Below are 25,472 nucleotides of genomic sequence, written 5' to 3'. Positions count from 1 at the left end.
AAAGCACTTGCTATGAGAGACCGCTACATGCAGCCGGGTATCTCGCATGCGGAGCTGATGGAGGAGAAGGAGGGCTCCCTGGGGAGGGGGCCCTCAGAGTTGGCGTGGCTCAAAGTCAACTTGGGTTTCCAGGGAGCCCCTGCCTCGGTGCTGTGGGGGCACATTTCCAGGTGGGCTCCTCTCGTCCTATTCTCCACACACACACCCCGCCCCCCAGCTGCATCCAGGCTCTCCTTGCTCTTGACCTCCTGCCCGCGGGAAGTCTGTCTTTAGCTGCAACCTCATGAGTTCTGCCAGGCTCGCTCAGCCCCTCCTGGGCCATTTTGTTTCTGTCACATTCCACGGGTCTGCACTGCGGCCAGGATCAGTGTCACCATCTGAGATACTTCATCCGGATGAAAATGTTAAATGGCTCTCTAGCACCTACAAATCAAGGGGCAGCTTCTCTATGTCTAACTTCCACCTCCAGTGGTGAGAAGCCTGATCTTACCTCCCTTATAAGGATTTACCTTCTCTCCAGGGAACCCTTCTCCCTCCCACTCCTGTACCTTGTAGGGCTGTCCCCACTATTCGGGTAGGGAGCAGTGGCCAGAGGCGTGGGCTCTGGGTACCAGAAAGCCTAGGCTTCGACCCATACTGCGCATATCATCAACTGGAGAAAGTCACTGACCCCTGTGTGTCTCACTTTCTTCTTCTGTAAATAACAACGGCTTTACTTTCTGCATGGTTGTGGGTTAGGACAGCCCAGTGCTTAGGGCAGGGCCTGCCCAGAGCAGGCATCTGATTAATGTGCCTGAAAAAGGCCCAAGCATTTCTTAGTGCATGAAGCTTGCCCATCCAACCAGCTGGGCACCCTGGCCATTCCTCCTCGTCTCTCACTTAGTCCATTCTCAGAACCTACTTGGGCGCCTATTGCTGGACCTGACTCTTTGTCCCGTCGCCCCACCTAGACCATGTACTCCTGAGGGCAGGAGGCACACGTATATCTTTTTATACGCCCAACGTGGAGCATGTAGAGTGCAGTTTATGTTCTTCGACAACAGTGCTACTTAATCTCAGGCAATTTCCACACAGCTAAGTGGGAAGTTGGGTAAAGAATACAGACATCTGCAAATCCAGTGAGAACTTCTCTAGATGGTTAGAACAACTTCTTCCACCGGCGTGGCTAGGTAGGAAGAGAACTGGTAAGTCTGCAAAAATCATTACCACTTTTGCCAAAATACAGAATTAAAGACACTGTACCTTTCACATGCAGACGACTCCTTAGCAATCCCAAGGGACTTCAGATAGCCTGCATGAGCTTTCTATCAGACCTGCGAATCGGCCGTTTTCTTTGGATGGAATTGAGTCCATTTCATCAAAATTGAAGAAGCATTTGGGCCTAGAGATATGGTCTCTGGTGGTGAATTTCATCAGCTCCAAATGTCATACCTTCAGGGATTCAAACCATCACCAATTTTATCTTTACTGCCAAGTCAAGGCCTGAATGTATCTTTTCTTTCATCTGGAAGTTTTGGCCAAGTTTTTCCTGTTCTTCATAGCCAAGGAGCCAAGTCGCCCCGCCACACAGCACTAACAGGTCACACGCACGAAGGACTCTGTTCCCTCCAGGGCCCAAGTCACCCCGGGGCTGTCAGTTAGGTGCTGACGGAGGTGTATTAATCCCAGTGAGGCGAGTGGGTGTGAGCAGCTCACATGGGCTTAGTTACCTCTCTCAGACCCAGCCATCTTTCCTTCAGTCCGAGCTGGCGATGGATGGCCGTGAACAAAACCCTCTCTTCGGAAGAGAGAAATCATAGACAGGGGTGATCTGACTTTTGCAGGGCACGGGGTTTCATTTTCAGTGCAGAGAAGAGGAAATTTTCCTAATGGGTTGACGGAGCGTGGAAGGAGCGAAGTGAATTCTCCCGACTGAGTCTTTTATGACCCTCACCCTGAGTCGGGAGGAGTGCGTAGCGCCCTCTGCCCTTCCTTCCCTTCCTGCAGAGCCCTTGGGGGAGACTTTAGGCAATGGCATTGAACCCAGATCCTCCCTCTAGAGGTGAAAACACTGCCTCCCTGCCCTTGGCAGCTATGAGGTCTGCTGTCAGGGCCCGTGACCCCTCCAGCACTCTGGAGTTGAGGACCTTTCGCTCATGACAACAATGTGTATTCCTCGTAATTCCACCTAAGGCTTATCCACTAAAACCGTATTTATTTTTGGAGTTTTAGAGGCAGTGTACCTTCATGGCAGGGCAAGCAATCCAATCCTGTACGCCTTTAGTATTTGTGGTTCCTAAATGAACTAGGTATGTTGTACCATGGAATCACTAGATTTGTATTAAATTGTAGCTCAGGGACCCATCACTGTGTGATGCTAGCTACTTTCCACTTGCTTTGTTTATCACAGAGAAGGGAACTGAATTAGCATAAAATGCTACCAAGTAGTAAAAAGGATATTTCAACACCCTATCTATTTGACCCACTGTTGACCTGGTCTAATCTGTATTATCTCTGGGATGTTTTAACAGATCATTTTCCTTGGTTAAAATTAGGTCAGATTAGAGAATTATGACCCCCCATTTATTCTGCTCAAAAGGCAGTCATTTCTGCTTCTAAAAGTATAACCCTATCGGCCCTGAGATCTTTCTTGTTAAATAAAAACACATGCTTTGCTTTGCCTCTTAAATTACTAACTGTGGTCCAGCCTCTCGCAGCCGTGATTACTGGTGAATGAGTATTTACCCAGGCCTGTCTTTCTAAGCCCCTGAGAATGATATTGGTCATTCATAAATTGCCTATTGATCAGTCTCACCTAGGAATTAGATCCAAATCTTTGAAAGGAATTGTTAGACTTTGAGTAACATTTGCCCCACAACATTCAGGGATCTGAGAGCACACCTCTCACAACTGTGGGACGCCTGACGAATGACCATTGTTTGTGGAAGTGGAGATGTGGGGACAGGCCATGTGTCCGCTGTCCCAGGTCCCTTTCTCAGGCATGGCTCCCCGTATTTCCACGAGGGCCTTTTCATTTTGGACGAGAGATTGACGAAATGAGAAAGGACATGCACCAACATGATTTATGATCTGTTTAATATCTAGACACTGGGTAATTCTAAAATTGATACAATCTTTTAACCTCTGAATTTTTTTTATAACATGCAAATTTAGTAATTTTCCTAGCAGTGTTTTATGGGCATGAAAGAGGGGGGTGAAAATAAAGCTCTCTGAGACTATCTTTGCCAGGCTCGGCCGAGCGTCCTGCCCGCATGGGTGTGTGGCTGGGCGAGCACGTTGGTACTTACCTGCACACAAGACACACAGGGCATAAACCCAAGGAGCGTTACTCCAATCCTCCTTTAAAAATAAAAAAAGGAAGCTCCCTGCAGCAAAAGCTCCGTGGAGCCCCAAACTGATTAATTGCAATGCCAAACAGCTTTATTCTGCTTAATAAGAAATTAGATCACAATGGGGATTTGCAGAAATTACCTTGAAATGTTTGTGTGTTTGAATGATTGAACAATTTGTGTTAAAAATTATGGCGCCCGGGTCTTAAGCCTGTGAATGACTGCATTTTGGGCTAATCGGTGATCCAGAAAGAAAACCCTGGCCAGTGCCTGGACCCGGCCAGGGTGGCTATGGACACACCGCGCTTTCTGGAGGCCACAAGGTTGCTGAAGGCCCACTGTCTGCCCATTCGGATGGAGAAGTGAGCGGCTCCTGAGGAAGCAATTAAATCTTAATACCCACCCTTGGATATAAACTCAGCCCGGGACACGACCACCACTGAATTTTTCACAAATGCTGTGCTTCTCAGTGGCGGTCGGCGGGGCCCGGGTCTGAGCTTCTGTCCGGTCCTCGAAGCTAGTGTGCTCCCCATGCGGAGGCGAAGCCAACCTGGGGAAGCCTCTCAGTTTCCTTAGAAGGCAAAACACCCCAGCCGGCTGCACGGCTCCTTGAACAACTTCTGAAAATCTTTTAAGTCAACCTTGTGTTTCAGTCAACAGGGAAGTTTTGACCCTTCACCTCTCAACAACCATGCGTTTCATTATTTATCTGAGGGAATCGGAGAGTTTTTGTTCTCTCGCAAAAGTCCCTGACACCAGGATATTTTTAATAGCTGGAATTTTCCATTCTTGTCACTGTGCCTTTTGAAAATACAGGTATTTTCATACAACACGTAGCTAATGAGTGAAACTTCAGAATCCAACCTTTCCCTATAATCACGGCACAGGGCCTGAAGAGGCCCCACTAGTGAGGAACATGAAAATTAATTATTGAGCTCCCTGTTTTATCCTCCTCATCTGTTTGATATTCTCCAGCACAGAAGGAACCAGACAATTAAATCACTCCGCCCTCTGCCTCATCACAATGCTCTGGGCACCTCTTCTTCTATCCCAGAGGCCGCAGCCTGTCTGTTTGCAAAGGGTACATGGTGGGGAGAAGGAGAAGACGGGGTGGGGGAGGGGCTGGGTACAAAAAGAGAGAGTCGGGCTTTCCTTCACATCAAGATTTTTAAAGGGGCTCCACGAACCGTCCCCTTCTGACATGATTCTCTTAAATGTCTCTTCTGCCCTTCAGTTGCCGGGACCAACGACTGGCAGGAGAAGGTCAGAGGTTGCGGCCCCTGCCCCACGCACGTGGGAGCTTCACCCCTGCTTCCCCGGGCCCCTTCCTCTCCCACTATCGTTCAATCTTCCCGTTTCTCAGATAAATATAGAACACCTCCTCTCCGCTAGCGCCGATAGTTGAATCAATTAACTTGTTTTATTGAACACTAAAGCTATCGTTCTCTAAACTAGGGTGGTTACATCTGAGGCCAAGGGGGGGTGTTTGGGCACATGCTCCTGTGTTTAGGAAGTGGGGCGTGTGCACGTGCGTGTGCCAGCCGCTCAGGCTCTGGTCGTTTTGTTCTGCTTGAAGTACAGCTGAAGCACTGAGGAAGAGCAGCCAGAAACAGGTTCGGAAAGAGTGGCATCCGCTCTGCCTCCTTCTGTGGTCGGTTGGCACCAGGCAGGTCTGACATCAGGGGCCGTGCACCCTCCGCAGACCTCAGCAGAGCCCGCCGGGTCACCACAGCTTTGTGCGGGATGTTTTGCATGGATGCAACTTTCCTCAGAGGAGAGGCAGCCTGCCCTGATCAGATTCATAAAGGGGCCTGTGATCCCTCAAATCTTGACGACCTCAGGCCAGCAAGGCGGCCATGCCCACGTGGTTTTGCGGTATAGACTCGTTGTCAGACTCCTCCAGGTCTTGACGTCAGAGGCCAGGGTCCAGACCCCTGCCACCATTCCACAAAACCCTCCGGGGGGGGAGGGAGGGCGCGTGGAGATGGGTGTATCTGGCTAGAAACTCCTATTTCTTAGTCATTCCATCAGGAATTACTGATAACACAGAAACCTGCTTTTAGATGAAAACCTCTTTCTCATGCCTTTCAGTTGGGTTTAAACATGCAGCTGGGGGGAAGGGGAGGAGGTTGGTGCCTGGGTGGCTCAGTCGGTTAAGCGTCCAACTTCAGCTCAGGTCATGATCTCACAGTTGGTAGGTTCGAGCCCCACGTCGGGCTCTGTGCTGACAGCTTGGAGCCTGGAGCCTGCTTCAGATTCTGTGTTTTCCTCTCTCTGACCCTCCCCTGCTCATGCTGTTTCTCTCTCTCTCTCTCTCTCTCAGAAATAAATTTAAAAAAACATTAAAAAAAAAATTAAACGTGCAGTTGGGAAGGGTTGATTCTGCAGTGGAACAATACTTACGCTCGTGGAGGATATATCGTGACTTAATTTGGAGAAAGACGCTCATTTCACAAGGGAGTGTGCATCACGGACAAAGTTAAGAGGTGTATACGATGAGTGTATCTCATACCGTTTGGGTGGCCACTCTCCTCTCCTTTGCCCACAGAATGTCACCAATAGCATCTGCATTCTGCCAGCAAGCATGCCTCTCTTTGAGATGAGTTCCTCAGTTTCCACTTTCTTGAGAAGCCTTGTCACAAACCTAAGCGGAACTCCACAAAGCGCAACTCTCACGCTGAAAACAAAATTCTCCTCCTCAGCAGGAAAAAAAAAAAAACTTACCTGAAAACAAGCTCATTGTGTTTAAATACACCTTAATTCTTGGACTGAGGTCTTACAGGATGTTACAACATTTGTGTCTATGCAGCAGGCCAGTGAGCTGTGATGGCCGGCTCTGGGAACAGACGTGCCGAAGGGTGAGGATCCTGCAGTGTGGCCGGTGACCAGAAGGCCTGCTCTTTTCCGCTGCCCTGCACCCCATCTTCTGCAGAGCCATGGCAGGGGGACAGAGGGCAAGACCCCCAGCACTCCAGAGGAGTCTCTCTGCACCCTCTGGGTAGCCATCTCCAGGGGAACCCTCTCCACTCCCAGCCCCCTCCCTCGTCAAGCATGGTCAGCTTCTCCAGGGAGGAGATCATCAGTCTCTCGGTGGGTCATTGATGGGTAGGCACATTGATGGAGGGGACATTGATGGGTGGCACATTGATGGGGGGCACANTGGGGGGCGCATTGATGGAGGGCACATTGATGGGGGCACATTGATGGGGGGCACAAAGAAAGCTCTTAATGGGCAGAAAGGGGAACGGAGCAGGTGGAGAGCCTGTAACGGGCACTTACAGACGTGATCTTAGTATCTCCAACAGCTACTGAGAGGAGGTGACACTTCTTGAGAGAGGGACAGCGAAGGGCTCAGGACGCCCTGGCCAGCCACTGCCTCGCATTTCATGGCGCTGCCACGGCTTCCACAAAGAAACAGGCTCTTCTGTTTGGGGCCTGGCTGGGCTGTGGGATTCTGGTGGGGCCCCTGCCCGTTCCACAGGACCTGTTTTCACAAGGCCTCCCATAAGCTCCCAGCTAAGTGAGGGAGTTTGCCTCCCCTCCTACCCTTCTTCATCCTGGCTCCCTGCGTTTCCCGAAAACAGCTTTTACCACTCACAACTTCGGTACGTACACTGGCCTGGGCTTTTGCTCCCGCACACGTGCACACTCATGCCCACATGCATCCACATGCACCCACTCACACCGCCCTGCACACAAGCTCACACTCACTCACTCCACCATTGCATTATGCATACAAACCCACATCTCACACACATGCACACACATGCACATTTACACATGTGTGTGCACACACATGGATACACCGATGCACAGCTACACATGTTCTCCCACACACAGATGAATGTGTACACACATACATGCACACACCTCCTTCTCCCAGGTGTCTGGCAGAAGAGATAAATTCCCCTATGCAGGGCCCACCTGCACCCCACGTAAGCCCCCACACCTGCCCTCCCACTTCTGGGATGGAGAGAGCTTCCCAGAGGCCTCTGGGGCTCTGGAGTGTTGGGGGGCCGTCCTGAGGAGGAAGAACACCTTACATTCAGGTTGCATGCTCTTGGATGTGCTCTTGGGACAGCGCCTAACTCGGTCTGGTGAGTGGGTAGGGAGTCAGGAGGGCCCGGGGCCCCATGTCCCCATCTGTGGTCCCTGTTGCTGCCACCCTGGGCGGCAGGAGAGTCAGAGGCTCCATCAGCCGCCAGCTGGCGAGGCCCCGTGGGGCCCGGAAGGCGGTGGGTCTAGAGCCTCAGTGACACCTGCAGAATGTCAGGTGTGATGGCTGCCAGGTGTCCCCGGCCGGGCCTGCCCTTCTCACACCAGGTGTTTCCCTCACACAACTGGGTGCCATCAGCCCCCAAGGGCACGTCCTGCCCCTGCCCTCCGGCTGGCAGTGAGCGGAGCTGGGGGTCGGGCTTCGGCCCTGGGACGAGCAGAGGGTGGCAAGGCCCCAGTTGCAACCGGTGTCCATGGTCCTGCTGCAAATGTTTCAAACACCCGACGAGCATCAGTGAGCCTCTAAATAACCGTGTGGTCTACCCAAGCACAAAATCCACTGCTGGGTGTCGGTCACTTTAAGCTTGCGTGATGGATCTGTCTGGCGGCAGAACAGAAGGGCCCCGCACAGCCTGGGAGGTGGAGGGCAAGGCCGGTCTGCCATGTGTTCCTCAAAGTGAGTTTGGACACCAAAGGGCCCAGGATGTCACTCACGGGCAGAGAGTGGCCGTCAACATGCTCAGGTGGCCTGTCTCGCAGTTTCTTGCCACGGCGCTTCTTCCCTGGATGTTTATAGGGACACGCCACGTCCTATCATCCAGAGAGTGTCCAGCTCCGTCACATCAGGAACAAGCAAACTTCAAGAGGAATAATAAGAATTTTCTTTTTGTGTGTGTGTGAGATACATTGGCTTCATGCAGATTCGCAGCTCCCTTAAATGTATTACTTGCACAAGAAGGGAAGTAAAGGAAAACTCACAAAAATGCTCCCTACATGAAAGATAGTTCATTGTGATCACAGCACATTTAACCTCTTCTGTCCGCTCATCCCTGTGACCCTGTGAGGACACGACCACTGTCGCGCCTGGCAAGGCACCACGTCACGCCACCCTACGCAAGGAAAGCCCCACATAGGGGACCCAGGGCTTCGTTCCATCCCTGGCAGCGAGGAGCCCCGTCTCTGCTCTCGGCCGTTCCTGTGCCCAGCATCCCCTCATCGAGGTATCGGAGGCCAGGGTAGGAGACCCTTTTTTGCTGATAGAAATATCAAGAAAGAAGTGATGGAGCAAATTGAGAAATTAAATTGTAATAAATGACTGAGGCCAGATGGTATTCATCCGAGAGTTGTAGATGAAGGAAAGACTGAACTAACTAAGCAACTCCTAAGAATATATAATTCAGCCTTTCACATGGCAATGGCCACTAAAGCAGGGCCAGCACAGAACCCGCTTCCCAGAGTAATCACAGGCCACAGGCGGTGTGTGAGCCTTTTAATTATTTTGCGGTTGATTCCTCGCACCCCTGACATATACAAAAATGCCCCTGAGTTTGCATGCTAATAACTTGGAAGAGATAATAAATGTTTGTATGGAAACCACGCCAAATTATTTATGTGAGGAGGGAAAACAAACAAAACACTAACTCGGCAACCCTGTGCAAGTTCCAACAGGAAAAGTGCCCACGGTGTTTGCATTCGCAGAGGCCACAGGGGCAGGGGACTCACGGAAGCATCTGGAGACAGCCGGCTCCCGAAACCCGCAGCCACCAGCCTCCGGTGGGGCCCAGCCCCTTCCCGGAGACTCACTTTCCCTCTGGAAGATTCTTACCCCTGTGGTGGAGACGCATGGCACCCTGGGCTACTTTGAAAAATAAATACATAAAATTATCTTTAATTAAAAGTCCAACAACAAATGGGATGAAAATAATTGCGATAAATATGACCAAGGGTTAACCTTAATAAGCAAAAGGCTCTTACAAATCAGTAAGAAAAACTGAATATTCCACTAGATAAATGGGCGAAGAACATAAATAATTCACTAAAGAGGAAACTCAGATAACTAATAAGCAGGGGGGGAGGGGAAGCTCAGCTTCAACCTGATATCAAAAAAATGTAAATGTAAACAAATTTTAAGAAATAATTTTCTGCCCATGACATTAGCAACATGCCACTGTTGATATTCACTGCGGGTGTGGGAACCAGGGACTGGTGAGGGGGAAAGTTCCAGCACCTTCAGAGGGGCAACTGCCCGGTAGGTTCCAAGAGCCATGAAGTATTTATACCGCTCAGATCAGGATATAAGGAAACCTATTGGGATGTGAGGGAAAAAAATCCAAGTACAGAACCTGATTTATGTGCCAAGATGCCCGTCACGATGATGGAAATCACCTCTATTTTCGGCAAGAGTGAATGGTTAGCAAGCGTGGTCTGTACAGGCAGGGCAATATTAGTCGAGTATTTAAAATACTAAGTGAGGGGCGCCTGGGTGGCTCAGTTGGTTAAGCATCTGACTTTGGCTCAGGTCATGATCTCGCGGTCCGTGGGTTCAAGCCCCACATCAGGCTCTGTGCTGACAGCTTTGACCCTGGAGCCTACTTCGGATTCTGTGTCTCTTTCTCTCTCTGCCCCTCCCCAACTGGCACTCTGTCTCTCTCTGCCTCTCTCTCTCTCTCTCTCTCAAAAATAAATAAACATTAAAAATTTTTTAGGGGCGCCTGGGTGGCTTAGTCGGTTAAGCGTCCGACTTTCACTTAGGTCATGATCTCGCGGTTGGTGGGTTCGAGCCCCGTGTCGGGCTCTGTGCTGACTGCCAGCTCAGAGCCTGGAGCCTCTTTCAGAGTCTGTATCTCCCTCTCTCTCTGACCCTCCCCTGCTCACGCTGTCTCCCTCTCTCTCTCTCTCTCTCCTAGAAATAAATTTAAAAAAAAGTTTTTTTTAAATAAATACTAAGTGAAAACACAGACTAAAAGTTATGTCTGGGTGAAACCATTTGAAGGAAATAGACTGACGTATAATAATGTGTATTTCTTGGTGGTCAATGTAGAGTTGAGGCTCATTTTCTTCTCTGTAGTTTTCTGAGCACTTGATATTCCGTGAGGATCGGGAGCACAGTCACTTTGGCACTGAAGAAAATCAATTCCACCATCAAGACTAATGCCTTTATTTTCTCCTTTCCAAAGCAAGTTAAACCATATGCAAAACAATGCACTATGACTCCGAGGGATTAAGCTGTTAGCAAGGTCAGAGACCAAGTCGGTCACTGAGCTTGGTTATTTTATCAAACTGTAATAGTGTCTATACCAATGCTCGCTTTTTCTGTGTGCTTCCATTTAGCACCTGCCTCTTGAATATCAGCTGCTCCGCTGAATACAGTCAAAACATGATCACACTTAGCCCAGCCCCATGGGCAAGACAAGAATAGGCCTATTTTATGGATGGGAATGCTGAGGGGGAGAGTTTCATTGGCAAGGCTGCCTCTGGGCAACTCTTGGTGCTGCAGTGGTGACTCTGGAGCTGGGCAATGTGTCACCTGCACAACCGGGCCGGCAGTAGGTAGCAGCCAGGGTTCCGGATGAGCTTGCCTGACCCAAAGTTCCTCCAGGACATGCTTGTTCCTCCATCGTGGGATGGTCCCTTCAAGGTGCCGCTCTCGCTCCCAGCCTCTCAAGGGTAAGGATCCATCCACACCAAGATTTGGATCAACCCAGTGACTTCACTGAACGCGTCCTATGTGCCCGGTACTGTGTTGAAAACTGGGGATACACAGAAAAAAGCAAAAGTGAAGTGTTCTGAGAAACACCATAGTATAAGGATGTGGTGTCTGCATCATCGTAAAATCTACAACGCCAGACGGAGGGCTAGGTTGGTGTTGAATCCATTCTTTCAACCCCAAATGCACCCCGTGGGTACGGCCCTGCACCGTGAGATAGGGCAGCAAATGGAACAGAAAGAAGACACGTTTCTGCCCGAGACGTGCCGGCTGCTTCCCAAACAAGGAAAAGACGAAAGCCCCCAGCCAAGCAGAATCACGTCCAAGCACTAAAGGTACTCCCAACCTACGGAACAGAACCGACTTGTGTAATGAGGATTCCTCCCAACTCAGCCCTGAAAGGGTTTCCAGGAGCTCTCTGTTTGGGGGCGCAAGCGAGTCCCTGGCTGCGATCAGGAAGAAACTGGCCTCATTTTGCTCACCTGGAAGAGCACTGGGAGATTTGCATGCTCTCCTCGAAGACATCCAGCCCTGGTCACTGTCACATTTAGGACATGAGGCAGGACCTTGCCTGATGCAATCTGCCAGTTCCGATCTTGCTACGTGATTAGTACAACAGTCAGGTGTCTTGAAGCAACCAGGTTTTCCCTGCCGCGGCACTTTCTGTCTGATAGGCAAGCACACAACTAGTTAACTCTCCTCTTTCTTTCTCTTTTTCGCATAGACTCTGCTTGAGGCAATTACAGCAATACTGCATTTGTCAATCACATTCATTCGTGCATGGTTTCCTGAAATAATTATCAGGTGAGTGGCATCTCTGCGCCTGGAGAACTGGCTTGGAAACCACAAACCCCAGAGTATTAATTACTGAGCGCAAAAATTTGCAGAGAAGCAAGTCTTTTAATGGTAGAACTGACGTAACATGATTGTTTTGATTTTTTTTACTAACATGACAATCATTGCCGTCCCCCTGGTCATCACCACAGATCAGCTCGAATTATCTGGGGAGGCCATTACCAAGCCGGGTACCATTTGATAAAATGAGGCGCATGCTTCCTGGCGTGGTGTTTGTTGATTTTCAGAACACAGCAAAGCCTGCAAGTCAACAACTGGAATAAAAGTGGACTTCTGCCAAAGCAAGCCAGAGGGACGCTCTTTGGCGTGGCAAAGCGGACACTTTGGTACTTCCATCTTGCTGGAAGAAACACTTTTAAGAGGGCGCCTTTTACATCTTACAACTGTGCTCTCTCCGCAGGCCGCGGTTCCTGATTTGGGGGGATGGAGGACATCAGCATTTTGTCAAATTTAACATGAAAGGTAGATTACACCTTTTTCTAGAGGCTCAGTTCATACATGTTATCAAAACCCATATATCACAACACAGGGTCCCCTGGTAAGGAAAAAAGGCGATGTTTTCAGGTTTGTGTGTTCTCCTCTTGAAAGGGGATCTGTGGAAGCATCACAGGAAACGGATGAACAAATGCGTGTCGGGAGGTGGTGTAGGAGAAGCCGGTGCTCAGAGCTGGGGTGGCTCCTCATGGTCTCTGGCTCTCCCCGGTTTCTGGTTTCCTCTCCTCCACCCTTCCCTTCTCCTCTGAAGGGTCCTGTTCTCTCCTCGTTCTGGGATTCTTTTCCTCCTCCCGAATGATTTGTTTTCTCCAGGCTTGAAACAGACTCGAATTCCCCGAGTGCTCATCTCACTTTTCAGAGTCTGTTCCTCCGTTAGGCCGGTCCCTGGAGCACTTCCCCGGATATCCAGACTACGCAGCTTCTTTCCTTCTCGGGCTTTCTTTGTCAAGGGCCAGTCACAAGAGGAAGGGGCAGGGAGTGCGCTGGAGTGTGCAGATGGGGCTCCCCTAACTGCACAGCCCTGGCCGCGGAGGTGCCCTGCTCCGTGCCTCACACCCTGTGCGGGCCGCCACAGCCTTCCCTGCCCGTCAACACTTTCTTCTTGTCAGGATGAAGGGGCTCCGTCTCCAGGTGATGCTCTTGGTCCTTTGCTAGACCCTCAGCACAACTTAAACCTTTATCTGTTTGCTTGTGGGGATTTTTTTCCCCAGAGAAAGCACGTTATCTCACAGCCCCCATATGTTACCTGCTCCCATCAGCCACCTAATTCCCCCGAAGTCTCCAGGTTCAACAGGATCGCCCAATCAGGCTGCCGACCGAGGCTTAATGGTCACAGAAGGGCCAGCTCCTCCAGCAAAACCCCCGGTGACATCGGCAGGCTCCTCACTTCTCATTATTATGAAAAGCAGAAGCCCAGGAGGGGCAGAGAGAACTGACAGCCAGGCGGGCATAATAGTAGCGTGAACCTCAGGCTGTTGCCGGGGCCGCTGTCCCTGACCCCCAACCTCCCTTTCTGGGGATTCAGCTCACAGGTCCTGCTCTGTTTGCCAAAGATGAGAAGGAAAAACCCACATCCTGGCAGAGAGAAAGCACCCACCGGAAACCTTCCATGTGCAATTCAGAAAGCACAGGATAGAAACCCCTAAGATTTCTTTCCAATCAGAACTGAAATGCTGCTTAGCCAGTAAGGCCTAAACGCCGGAGCCACTGCTCGTCCGGCAGGAGCCTTTTTAAATCCGAGAGGTGCAAATTAGAGTCCTGAGCTGTGCCTTCAAGACTGAGGTCGAAGGAGCAACCAGCTGGCGGGGAACCGAGGAGCTGTGTTCCCCTCGCTCGGTGCCTGTGATGCAGAGGCAAGAGCGGTGAGTACACCACCTGCGCCCTGACGCATTGACCGGAAGTGCATGGTCCAGCGCTGGCCCCGGGGAGGCAGGCTCGGACCCCGAGGGCGTCCCACCCACCGCGACACTGGAGAAAACCTGTGCTGTGGTAGGTCTTTGAAGTGAGACTCCACTTCTCCGGTGCGACCGAAAGCGTCTGGCTGGAGAGCACGCGACCTCTCCAATCAGGAGCCCAGAGGAGGCAGAGACACTAGCATTGTAACCTGGGCCTGGCGCTGTGCAGGCTCCGCCCGCCGCGCCCCCACCCCATCACCTGCAGCAGGTACCAGACCAGCAGTCTCCCAGGCAGAGTAGGGCCAGCTCACCCCCCACCCGGGGCACAGAAGTCCAGGGCCAGCTCCGGGGGCTAAGGGCCTGGGGCTGTCTGTCCCTGCTAATGGCACTCCATCCTGGCTCAGCCTCCGCCCGGCCCACCCTGCTCAGAGGCAGGGAGAGCGGTGGAGGTGGGCACTCCAGAGACCCCACGCAGGGTGCGGAACAGGGATGCTACAGTTTGAAATCCATCCTGCGCCTGCTCTTCCACGGAGGCTCCGCGGCAGGGGAGTACCACCCAGAGGGGGCGCCTTTTCCTCAAGTGCACAAAACCCTTTGTGGGCAACTGTGGCCAGCACGTAGCGATGGCTGGACCTTCCAGAAAAGATGACTTTCTTTGGGAGTCTGCATCGCGCCCGCCTGGTCCTGTTTTTAGAATGTTTCATAGAAGCAGTGGGTCTTGTGTGGCCCCCGCTAGGCAAGACCAGTAAATGATTGCCCCCAAAGTCCTGCGATATTTAAAAACCATGCAAAAGGCACTCTGCCAGGCTCCTGTGACTGGCCCCCGTTCATGGAAGGACGGCTGGGTGCCGCGCAGGCCTGGACACTGCCCCCTGTTCACTGACGGAGGTGGAGCCCACTGACCTTTGCCAGAACGGCCTCAGTGCCCGAGCTCTCCTGCACATAAGGGACTGGCCACGGCTGGCTGGCGCCTCGCCAAGAGAGACCCATGGGCACTTTTCCTGAGGGCCTGTGGCCCGCCCTGGGCCAGCCCAGGTGCATGGAGTCTGTGCCTTCATTCCTCCCTGTTGACCGGGACCTGCTCTGTGACTTGTGGGGTCTGGTGCAAGGTGACAGCTCAGGGCCTCGGGTTGGACAATGACTAAGCATTTAAGACCCTGCGAGCAGAGCATGAAGCCCTGCAAGTGCAGCGCCCTGGCCGAGCGTGGAGACCTCATGCCCGTGAAGCCAGCTCCATTTTGGACACTCAACATGCCCGCGAAAGTGGACACTCTGGGCACCTCCATTGCACGGATGGGGAAACTGAGACAGAGACGTCCAGTGATTATCTCAGAGTCACACAGCAAACAAGTGAGGGGGTCAGAAGGTCTGATACTGAAGCTACTTCCTTTCCCCATGCCTTGCGGTCCTGTCTCTTGGATGGAAATAGGACAATGAGGCAACATGTTTGCTCCCAGCACAGTGTGCATCCCCGCCCGGCTCAGGGGAAGCTTTTGGATGAGAGGAGGGTGGGGGGTGAGGGCAGGATGGCTCTCGGGCCTGGGTTTTCTCTGGCTCCCTGCAATGCACAGGACTGTCCGTGCAAGTAAGTCCTTGAAGACCCTGGCTTGGGGGGCGCCTTCCCGGCCTGCCCTGCTCTGCCCTGACCCACAAGCACTGACAAGCCCTAAATGCTGGTGTCCTCTGCAGAGTGCAGATCGGGTGTCCCCTCCAGGCTGCCATCTCAGCGCCGGCACAGGTAAGCTCGTACCCAGGCACCACCACTGTAGCGGACGGCTTGCTGTCTCCCTCTGGGTGGGGGCTTTCAGCCAATCACAGCACTGGGAGGAGGGAACCCCCACAAATGTCTGATATCATTTAGCTGTGCCAGGTGAGGCCTGAGGGTGCACATGAGGTGGCCTGACACCTTGAATCAGGGAGTCCAGCGGCTGCCAAGTGTGGCCAGAGGTGAAACACTGCTTGTTTCCTGGAAGTCCTGGCTTTCAAAAGAAGACTAGAGAAGGCCAAGGCAAGGCCATCAGGTGGGACCTCGTGAGCTGTGACAGCCACAGAGGGGAGAAGAGAGAAAAGCAATGAACTAATGCAAGGCCCTTCATTACTCTGGGTGATAATAATGACTTTGGTACAAACCTAATGTCTGCACATGAATGCATGTAAGAAGCCCTTGCGTTATGTCTTAGTAGCAATAGACATATGGTAAGACTGTTTGTTAAATCTGCAAGAAGACCCATCTCCAGACAGAGATTTCAGGGAGAGAGAGAAAGAGGAAGGGGGGAAGGAAGGAAGGAAGGAAGGAAGGAAGGAAGAGGAAATTCTAAATTCACTCTAATTTATAACTGATGTTCTCAAATACATTTATTTTAAAGTCACTTCTGATAGTCACTTTCTTAATGGTCTTTGAACATTTCTTATTTTGAAACAGTGAAATTGTTGAGATTGTAAGTATGCCTGCGTATCCTGCTTACAACAAAGCCCTTTATTTATAAGAGACATATTAAGACCCACAGAGCATGATGTTTCCTATTTCCCTTTCAGCCTCACCACCATCATCAAAATCACCATCATCACCGCCTTCATCACAATCATCATCACCACATTTATCACCATCAGCACCACCATCATCAACATCACCATCACTGTCAGCAGAACCTTTACTTAAAACTCAGCATCATAAGAAACTCAACATGAAACCCAGACAAGGGTAGGGCCTCTCTAGTAGAAGTGTAGTTGGGGCACCAGCCTCATCTTCCTGACTCAAGGTAACCTTAGAAAGACAACTCCAGAGGAATCCCAGGGACAGTTAGAAAGAACTGCTTGTGGCCAAACTTCTGGTGCAAATGACAATTCTGGGGCTCAGAGAGGGGCAGGGATGGGCACACAGATGGCACAGCAAGTTAGGGGCAGAGTTAAAATGCTCCTGATAGGGGCACCTGGGTGGCTCAGTCAGTTAGGCGTCTGACTTTGACTCAGGTCATGATCTCACGGTCTGTGGGTTCAAACCCTGTGCCGTGCTCTGTACTGACAGCTCAGAGTCTGGAGCCTGCGTCAGATCCTGTGTCTCCCTCTCTCTCTCTGCCTCTACCCTGCTCATGCGCTGTCTCTCTCTGTCTCTCAAAAATAAATAAGCCTTAAATTTTTTTTTAATTTCTCCCGGTGCCCATGCCCCAGTACCCAGATCCTCCCTGGGTGCTGGTGCCTGACCCACAGTGCCATGGACTAAGTGAATCAATATCAGAAAATCTCTTAGAAGCAGGGCCAGACTCAGACTGAGATGGGCAAGGCATTCACTTTGGGTGCACAAGTGGGGGAGGCAGCCCGAACAGGAGTCAAGGCAAATGATATGCCAAGCCATGCTTTAAGAAGTCAAATTCCTGTGCAAATTAACAAATAACAAAATAAATATTTTGATTAAAAATCAAAAATTTATATAAAGATAATAATATCAGCAATGTTTGACACAAAGTAAACTCCGAGTGTAATCATAGATCATTTATATCTGAAATCAATTACATATACAATTTACACAAAACTCATGTTATAAACAGTCAAGGAAATATAAAAATGAGGACAACAAAAGGTATTTTCCGGTGCAAAGCAGAACGTTGCAGAGAGGGCACCAAAGTTTCAGGCAGAAGCCTGAGAACATACAAGAGAGGAGATTGTACACGCAGTTTCTCTCCAGTTTGGAGGTTCTAACAGTTCTCGGCTTCTGATTCGGATTCTAAGCCATTTAGATTGTTTTCTCTGGGTAGTGGGGTAATTTAGAGGCCAGGAGATGTGTAGAGCGAGACCAGATATCAAGGTCCCCCCTGGGGTAATGATTTGGAGCATCAAGAATGGCCCATGAGCCTTGTCAAACGTGTCTGCCCACTAAAGAGGCTCCCACCTCTATGCCTTAGCACCTGCTGTGCCTTCTTCCCAAGTACCTTTTCCCTACATTACCCTTTTCTTCCCTCATCACATTTCTCATCAGTCTGCCTGATTGAAGCATGCACAAGAGGGCCTATATGATCAAGGCCCCCCCCACCTCCAGAAATCTTGAAATCCTTCTTCATGCACATATTACAATTGTATCACATACTCATGGCTGCCTATCTGCCTGACCAGACCAGATGCCTCACGAGGACAGAGGCTCTCTTTCTGGGGCACAAGTTCTGTGTCCCAGCACCTCGGACAGCACCTGGCCCAAAGGGAACTCCCAGCTAACGCTTGTTGAAGGAATGAGTAAGTCAGGGTTCTGTCTCTGGGGTGGAAAGTAAAACCATTGACAATAACAACAGCATGTTCACTCAGAGCCTCCTGGCCTCTCTCCCCGCAAGCCCAAATTCCTGAAGCGTGCCCCAGAGTATTAGTTCTGTGCAGTATCACCAGGTGTTTTGTAATAAAAGGATTTTGTAGCCCAATAAACTCGGAAAGGCTACAACACGCAAGTGTGCATCTTTGATCTGTGGGGGATGGATGTGCTTTCTCTAGCGCATTTGGCCGGAGAACGCCTGTGAGTGAGACGGTCTGTCCAGGGGGAAGCTCTGGGGAAAGCACAGGTTGCATGGAGCATGACCATAGCATCATCTAGAACTGTTCAGCCCAATGTGGTAGTTCCTATCCACGGTTGCCACGGAGCACTGGAGTGGAGGCCAATTGCCCTGAGATGTGTTCTAAGCATAAAATGCGCACCAGATTCCAGAGATTTCGTGTGGAAAAAATTCTTTAATATCTCACTTATGACTTCCATATTGATGATATGGTGACTTAATATTAAGTATTCATTGGATTAAATATAAAATCAATGTTGTTTCTTTTTACTTTTACCCAGTTGCCACTAAAATACATAACATTACATAGGTGACTCACATCACCTTTTTACTGGACAGTGCTGGTCATGAGCTGTCTGTTTTCTGGTGGAATCTGAGCCTCGCTTAGCACCGACCTGAGGGGTGGATACAAAGAAGGGCTCAGGCCCAGAGCCCTCAGGCCTCACCATGCTCACTGCCAGGAAATGCAGTAGCTTCTCTGATACTAGTGCAGATGGACATAAAGGGACAGAATGGGTGTTCCCCCTTGGTTCTGATCTGAATTTGCCCCGTGCAGGCCCTTGCTTCCCTGAGAAGCTCCTGAAAGGTGACTGATCTCCCAGCTGTCTTCATGGCTTTCGTGGGAGACGCCAGCACTGCAAGTTCCAGAAGGTGGTAGCCAGAGCAAAGGAACTTCATCCATAAAAAACAAATGGGTTCATGGTAGCCTTTAAGAATCCCCATCTGTTCATGTCCTAGAAAACAGAGCTTTCAACGTAAAAATCTGTAGTTCTCATTATTTAAACATATCGAGGGGACATCACCAAGACAGTCTGTGTGGATGTGTGCCCTACTGGATAAAGGGAATTGATTTTTTTCCCAACTCAGACTTTGGTTCTGACTAATAAAGATCAGGATGAAAACAGGTACAGACAGGAGCAGAAGTTAGAACCTGCTGGAGAATGACCCAAGGGTAAGGATGCCAGGAAAGTTCCCATGATGCAAAGGAGCAGCTAAGTTAGGCTCACACGACCTTAAGCAAGTCCCTCAACCTCTACTGAAGGTGGGAACAGAAGTCATCACCTCGATGAAGGGGAGCCACCTGTGTGGTCAGAGCCCCTAGCCGGGGTGTTGGGAGGACCCAGCCAGCGAGATGGACTTTTCCCTGCACCTGCCTTTGCAGGGCATGCGGCCAGGTCAGGAGCAGACAGCCCCCACCTGGGCTGGCTACGGACCACACGTGGTGGGATTATCTGTCCTTCCATGGGCTCCAGACACCCCCTACCTATTCCCCTCCAACCTCCTCCAGGAGAAGGTTGGAGAAGCCTGGACTGGGGGTGCCAAATGTTTGCAGAATGGTCCTGCCTTTGGCAATTCAGCAACAGCAGTGAAGCCCATGATCTGACCGAGCCGGATGCTTCTCTCCGCTATCTGTAGGGTCAGGGTGCCCCTCTCACTAAGGAGCCCTGGGAAAACTTTAGTGCTGCTCTTTATAACCTTCACGTCTCTTGGGACCCGTAAGAACCTATTTCCTCTTTTATCTACGGGATGCTTTGCTGATTCTCTCTCTGAAAGCCCGTTCCATCTTGCAAGCCCACCCTTTGCACTCACATTAAAGGGCGGCCCTCAGGTGTTTTAGAACATGAAAGTGCCATGCAAGGGGCTTGGGGCTCAAGGGGTAACTCCTGCCTTGGATTTGGTTTCTTAAAACCTCACCCGGCACCAGTCCTTGGGGGAGGCTCCAAGTGGCAACCAATTATTCCACCTGGGCTAGGGGGCCTAGCTCGCTGCCCCCAGTGTGATTTTCAACCACCAAGTCCCACTCTGAGGAGGGCGCAGCCCGCGAGCAGGGCTGCCAGGCTGGGCTTGCCTGGGCCCCCACTCATCCTGAGCTCGCAGCCTGGATGGAGGCGTTTCCTGTGCCCCAGCCCATGCCCGTGGTCTGCAGAGCTCAGCTTGCTGAGAGTCTGAGCGCAGCACAGATTAGACGTAAGCCTTTAGTCTCTCTCCAATGCTTAAATAGCTGCCTCTCTAGGCTCCCATCAATGCTGTTCAGAACAGCCACCGGAGCTGCATTTTATCTTAATTCTTAAACTCTACCTTTAAAAATCTCCTTCTGGCTCTGTTCTGTGCCTGTCTCTGCTCGTTTAACAGCAAGCCCTGCCCTACGGTCTTGCCCCCTCTTCATGCGTTCTCACACGGTCTCTCTCATTTAAGAAGGAAGACAAGGCAACACCTTACAATTCCTTGAGTGCTTTGGGACCTATCGGAACCAACCTCCAAGGTAGACCATAAACCCTTCCCAAGGCCACGTCTGCCATGAGCCACCAGGCATTCAGATGTTTGTCTAGAACTTTCAGAAGGGATCCTACGCATTTGCCTTGCAGTTCCAGTATCCTTGCAGTCATTTCTAGACATGTAAGTTCTTTCTTTGCAACCAGCCTGTGTGTTCCCCAAGTACGGGCCCACATCATGTGCACATCTGGACACAGAGATCAGACATGACCTCGCTGGAGACTGAGAACGAAAGACTCCTCAAGGGAAGGGAGACAGAGCCAGGATGGCCCAGCTACCAGCAGGGGGACCTGGGAATGTCTCAGGGCCTCGGAGACTCTTCCCTACACAGGGAATCATCGCCAGAATGTCTATACCCCAGGGGAGCTTTGAGGGTGACATAGGTATCGGGTATGGGAAGGAATGAGTAAATTATAAACTCTAAGCTGAGTCGTAGCAGTAACTGACACTGAGAAATCAGAGCCATGGTTCTTTGCCTCAATCACATGCAGGAAGATGCTTCTGTCTCCTGGATGGTATTCCCCAATAAACTGTTCTCAGAAGCTGTTAGTGATCAGATTCTTGCCACCTTGTGCTTCAGAGCAGGCCTAAATGGGAGGCTAGGGTTCCTGGATCTGCAGGTAATGTCCAGAGACACAGCAGAAGGGGAGTCAGAGCACTGAGCAGGTGGTCTTGCCCGACCACACCTCTCACACCTGTGATCTGCTTGCCTAGGATAGAAAACTGCTTATTGAGCTTAGAAAACCAATACAAATTTGTGTCACTGTGCTCGGTCCCTAGTGTGAACAATGGCTCAATCCTGGAGACTGAGGACTCATGAAGAACGTACCTTAGAAGGTGTTGCCTGTGGAAAAGAAGAAGGTAACGTTTATCCATTGCCTCCCATCCCCAGTAGGCCAGGCTTTGCTCCCTGGGGTGTTAATGCCCCACACTTGCTGGTTGGTTCCTGTGTTGGAGAAGATAAGCACATTTACACAGGTGTCCCATGAAAGGTGGCAGAGAGCAAGAGATGCCTCTGTGGTAGTTGGGGATAGCTGGCTGCTTCAACATCACCTAGAGTGGCAGGTGAGTCAAGGGGACGGGAAATGGGTAAAAGAGGCATCCAATCCATCCCAGAGACGTGTTACCCTAGCTCAGAGCTTGAAAGAAAAGCATCTCCTGGGAGAGGATTTCCCAAACAAGAGCAGCAAGTGCATGAAGCCAGAGTCTTGGCTGAGTCAACAGACTCCACTAAGAGGGGACAGCAGAGCAAACTTGTTAAAGCCTCCACTAGACAACATGGAGATTAATATATGTGAAATGAGAACAAGTAGTGACTAAAAAAGACTAGGTGGTTCCAAAACAAGAAGACAGTTATGAGAAATAAAGCCAATTAGAAATTGTGGGAAAGAACAGTATAATTATGGGAGAGCCAAGCAGATGACCACATAGCTAATGAGACACAGATGAAAACTAACTGATTCAGCACCAGACTGGGGGAAACCAGAGTAGCTACAAAATAACAGTCCAACTTCAAGCTGACTTCTCATCAGCTTCAACAGAACAGAAGACAGTAACATCTTCAAGATACTGAAGGAAAATAATTTTACATCTGAAATTCTGTATTCATTCAGTTACTGTTCAATATTGAAACTAAAGTAGGATTTTTTTCAGACAGACATGAAATCAGAAAGTCAGAACCCCGATGGAAAATGCTTAGGAATGCACTGCAGAAAGAAATCAAAACAAAACAAGTGTCACAAAGCAAGTAATGAAATTTAGGAATAGATAGTGAACAGCAAAAAATAAGTACGTAAATACATACACCTTAGGATAAAGGGCAAAAAGAAACTGACATAAAATTAGAATAATCATAATGACACATGGATCAAGGTGTTAACTTCTAGGCATATGTTCTGGAATGAATGTTTGTGTGTCCCTCTCCCAGTTTATACACTGAAGCCAGAACCCCCAGGGTGCCTGTATTTGGAGAAGAGCCTTCTAAGGAAACAATTAGCTTAAAGGAGGTCATAAGGGTGGAGTCCTCCTCTGATACCATTGGTGCTTTTTTAAGAAGAGACACAAGGGAGCTCCCTCTCTCCTCCCCTCTCTCGTTCCCACTCTTTCTCCCCCTTTCTCCCTCTCTCCATATAGGAACACAGCGAGAAAGTGGCTGTCTTCCAGCCAGGAAAAGAACTCTCGGTGGACGTCTAGCCTCCGGCATCCTGAGAAAAGAAATATCCCCTTTGTTTAAGATGCCCAAAGTGGGTTATTTTGTTATGACAGCCAGAGCTGACTATATGCTCAAGATAAACTTCCAGGGGGTACCTGGGTGGCTCAGTCAGGTAAGCGTCCGACTTCAGCTCAGGTCATGACCTCATAGTTCATGAGTTCAAGCCCCGCATTGGGTTCTGTGCTGACAGCTCAGAGCCTGGAGCCTGCTTCAGATTCTCTGTCTCCCTCTCTCTCTGCCCCTCCCCTGTTCATGTTCTGTCTTTCTCTGTCCCTCAAAAAAATAGGATAAAAAAGGTTTAAAACAACAACAACATAAACTTCCAAGCAATGCTGTGGGACCTAGGGGAAGGTTTGGGAAGAAATAAAAGTGTGCTAAGATGCTTGACCATTCAAACTGTCTTTGCTAAAGTGCATTTAAATTTTTAGATTTTTAACTAAGATACTAGGAATAAAAGATGGTACTCTACATTCAGGAAGGGACAAAGGGGTCAGAATATGTACAGATTGAGTGAGCAAGGAACAATGTGATCCACTTTGAATACACTTTTTGGAAGATGCGTATAAAATATAGTAAAACCTTGGTTTGCAAGTATCATTCATTCCAGAAATTTGCTTGTAATCCAAAGCCCTTGTATATCAAAGTAAATTTCCTCATAAGAAATAATGAAAACTCAGAAGATTCACTCCACAGCCCAAAAACACACATATAAAAATGATTACAATACTTAATAGAATGCAAAAAAATAAAGAAAATACAAAATACAAAGAAAAATAAACAAATTAACCTGTACTTCACCTTTGTAAACCTCCGTGGCTGGTGTGAGGGGGACAAGAGAGAGAGGAGGGTTATTGTGTAGGACGACTTTCACTATTACTAAGAGAATCACCACTGTCTATTGGCTCAATGGAATCTTTTTCCTTTCATGCAACTTTAACCTATCCAATGACCTAGAATGAAGCAAAGCATTCCTAAGCTCACTCTTGTCTGGAAAAGCAAAGGACTGTCCACAGGGGCTTTGAAGTGACAAAAAATACACTAGTGCCAGTTGTGGGCACTTTCCATCATTCGGAAAAATCACTGATTTCTGCCGAACACCATGGCCTGAGACCAAGCATCTGAGCATGGGAGCTAATCACCCACAATCCCGCAGAGAGAGAGAGAGAGAGAGAGAGAGACCATTGGCTCACTTGTGATCATGTGACATTCAGCATCACACACTACTCGTATTGCAAGACATCACTTGTTTATCAAGTTAAAATTTATTAGAAATGTTTACTCATCGTGTCAACACTCATGGAACAAGTTCCTCACCACCCAAGGTTTCACTGTACTCCCGTCACTTGGAAATAATAGTGGATGTGAAGATAAAATGTCTGACTTGAAAGACATAACTGTTCTTTAAAAAAGGAAGAGTAATAACATAAAATATAATTGGGTAACCTTCTCTGCTTTGTTTATTCCTTGGTTTTGAGATGCCCACAAGTCCATACCATCTCTATGAGAGTGTCGGCATTTACCTGGAAATCAGTATGGATGTGGGGATCTAACACTCATCACAATAAAATCTTCCCTTCTCCCAACAAATCAGTACCTTTTCATTTTACATTCAAGGTGAATCTTGTAATCGGTCCTATTCTCCTTACTGCTTTGGATCCCAGGAAAAACAGGCCTTTACTCAGGAGCTAACTCTGGTGGATGTGAAAGACAAGGTCTATTTACCTTATGGTCACTTGGCTCCATTTTGTCATTCAACGTTTGTTTTCTCTTTGACCTAATGTTTTTGTCTTGTTTATTTGTTTTGCTTCCCCAACCACTGATGTGTGACCTTGGGCAAGTAACTTGGCTTCCTTATGCCTCGTGTCAATAAAGTTACAATAATTAATAGCACCTTTATTTTAGGATTAAGTGTGTTGTATGTGTGTCACTTGGAACAAGTGGATAGTTGTGGTGCCACCGTGGCTCCATAGATGTGGGTTCTCATTATCACGGTCATGGCAACACAATTCTGCAAGCTGTCTCAAGCAATGGGATGGGATGGCGTGTGAACTAACAATAACACTTATTTGGTGAATGTTGACTAGGAATGGAATGCCCAGAGCTGGCATGGAGGTTTTTAAAAGAGACACGTGTTAATCTCTCCTCCTAATGAGACCAATGAGTAAACAGATAGTAAATAAATATGTTCACCGAGAAGGATGTAGAAGATTTTGTGAGAAGACACAAGTATCCCATGCCACACTGGTAGAAAGTGTATGCAGCGTGTGCAGAGACGTGAGTGAATATCTTGGCCCTTGCCTCACCCCATGGAGTGAGAACTGCCAAGCTACCGAGGAAAACATAATTGGTTCAAGCCATCAGAGCCACAGAGAGAATCTCAAGGTCGAGGGTCAAGGACACAGAGTCGTTACTGAGTATTCATATGCCATGTACTGTGCTAATGGTTTTATATAGATTATGTCATTTAATCCTTAGTGTAACATTATTACCAGAAATTATTTTTTTTTAATTTTTAATGTTTTATTATCCATATTTGAGAGAGAGGGAGACAGAGTGTGAGCAGGGGAGGGGCAGAGAGAGAGAGAGAGGGAGACACAGAATTCAAAGCAGGCTCCAAGGTGTCAGCACAGAGCCCGATGTGGGGCTCGAACCCACAAACTATGAGATCATGACCTAACC

Source organism: Crocuta crocuta, unplaced genomic scaffold (assembly GCF_008692635.1).
Source record: "Crocuta crocuta isolate KB4526 unplaced genomic scaffold, BGI_CrCroc_1.0 scaffold466, whole genome shotgun sequence".
Taxonomy (NCBI): domain Eukaryota; kingdom Metazoa; phylum Chordata; class Mammalia; order Carnivora; family Hyaenidae; genus Crocuta; species Crocuta crocuta.
This window is presented reverse-complemented; position numbering follows the sequence as displayed.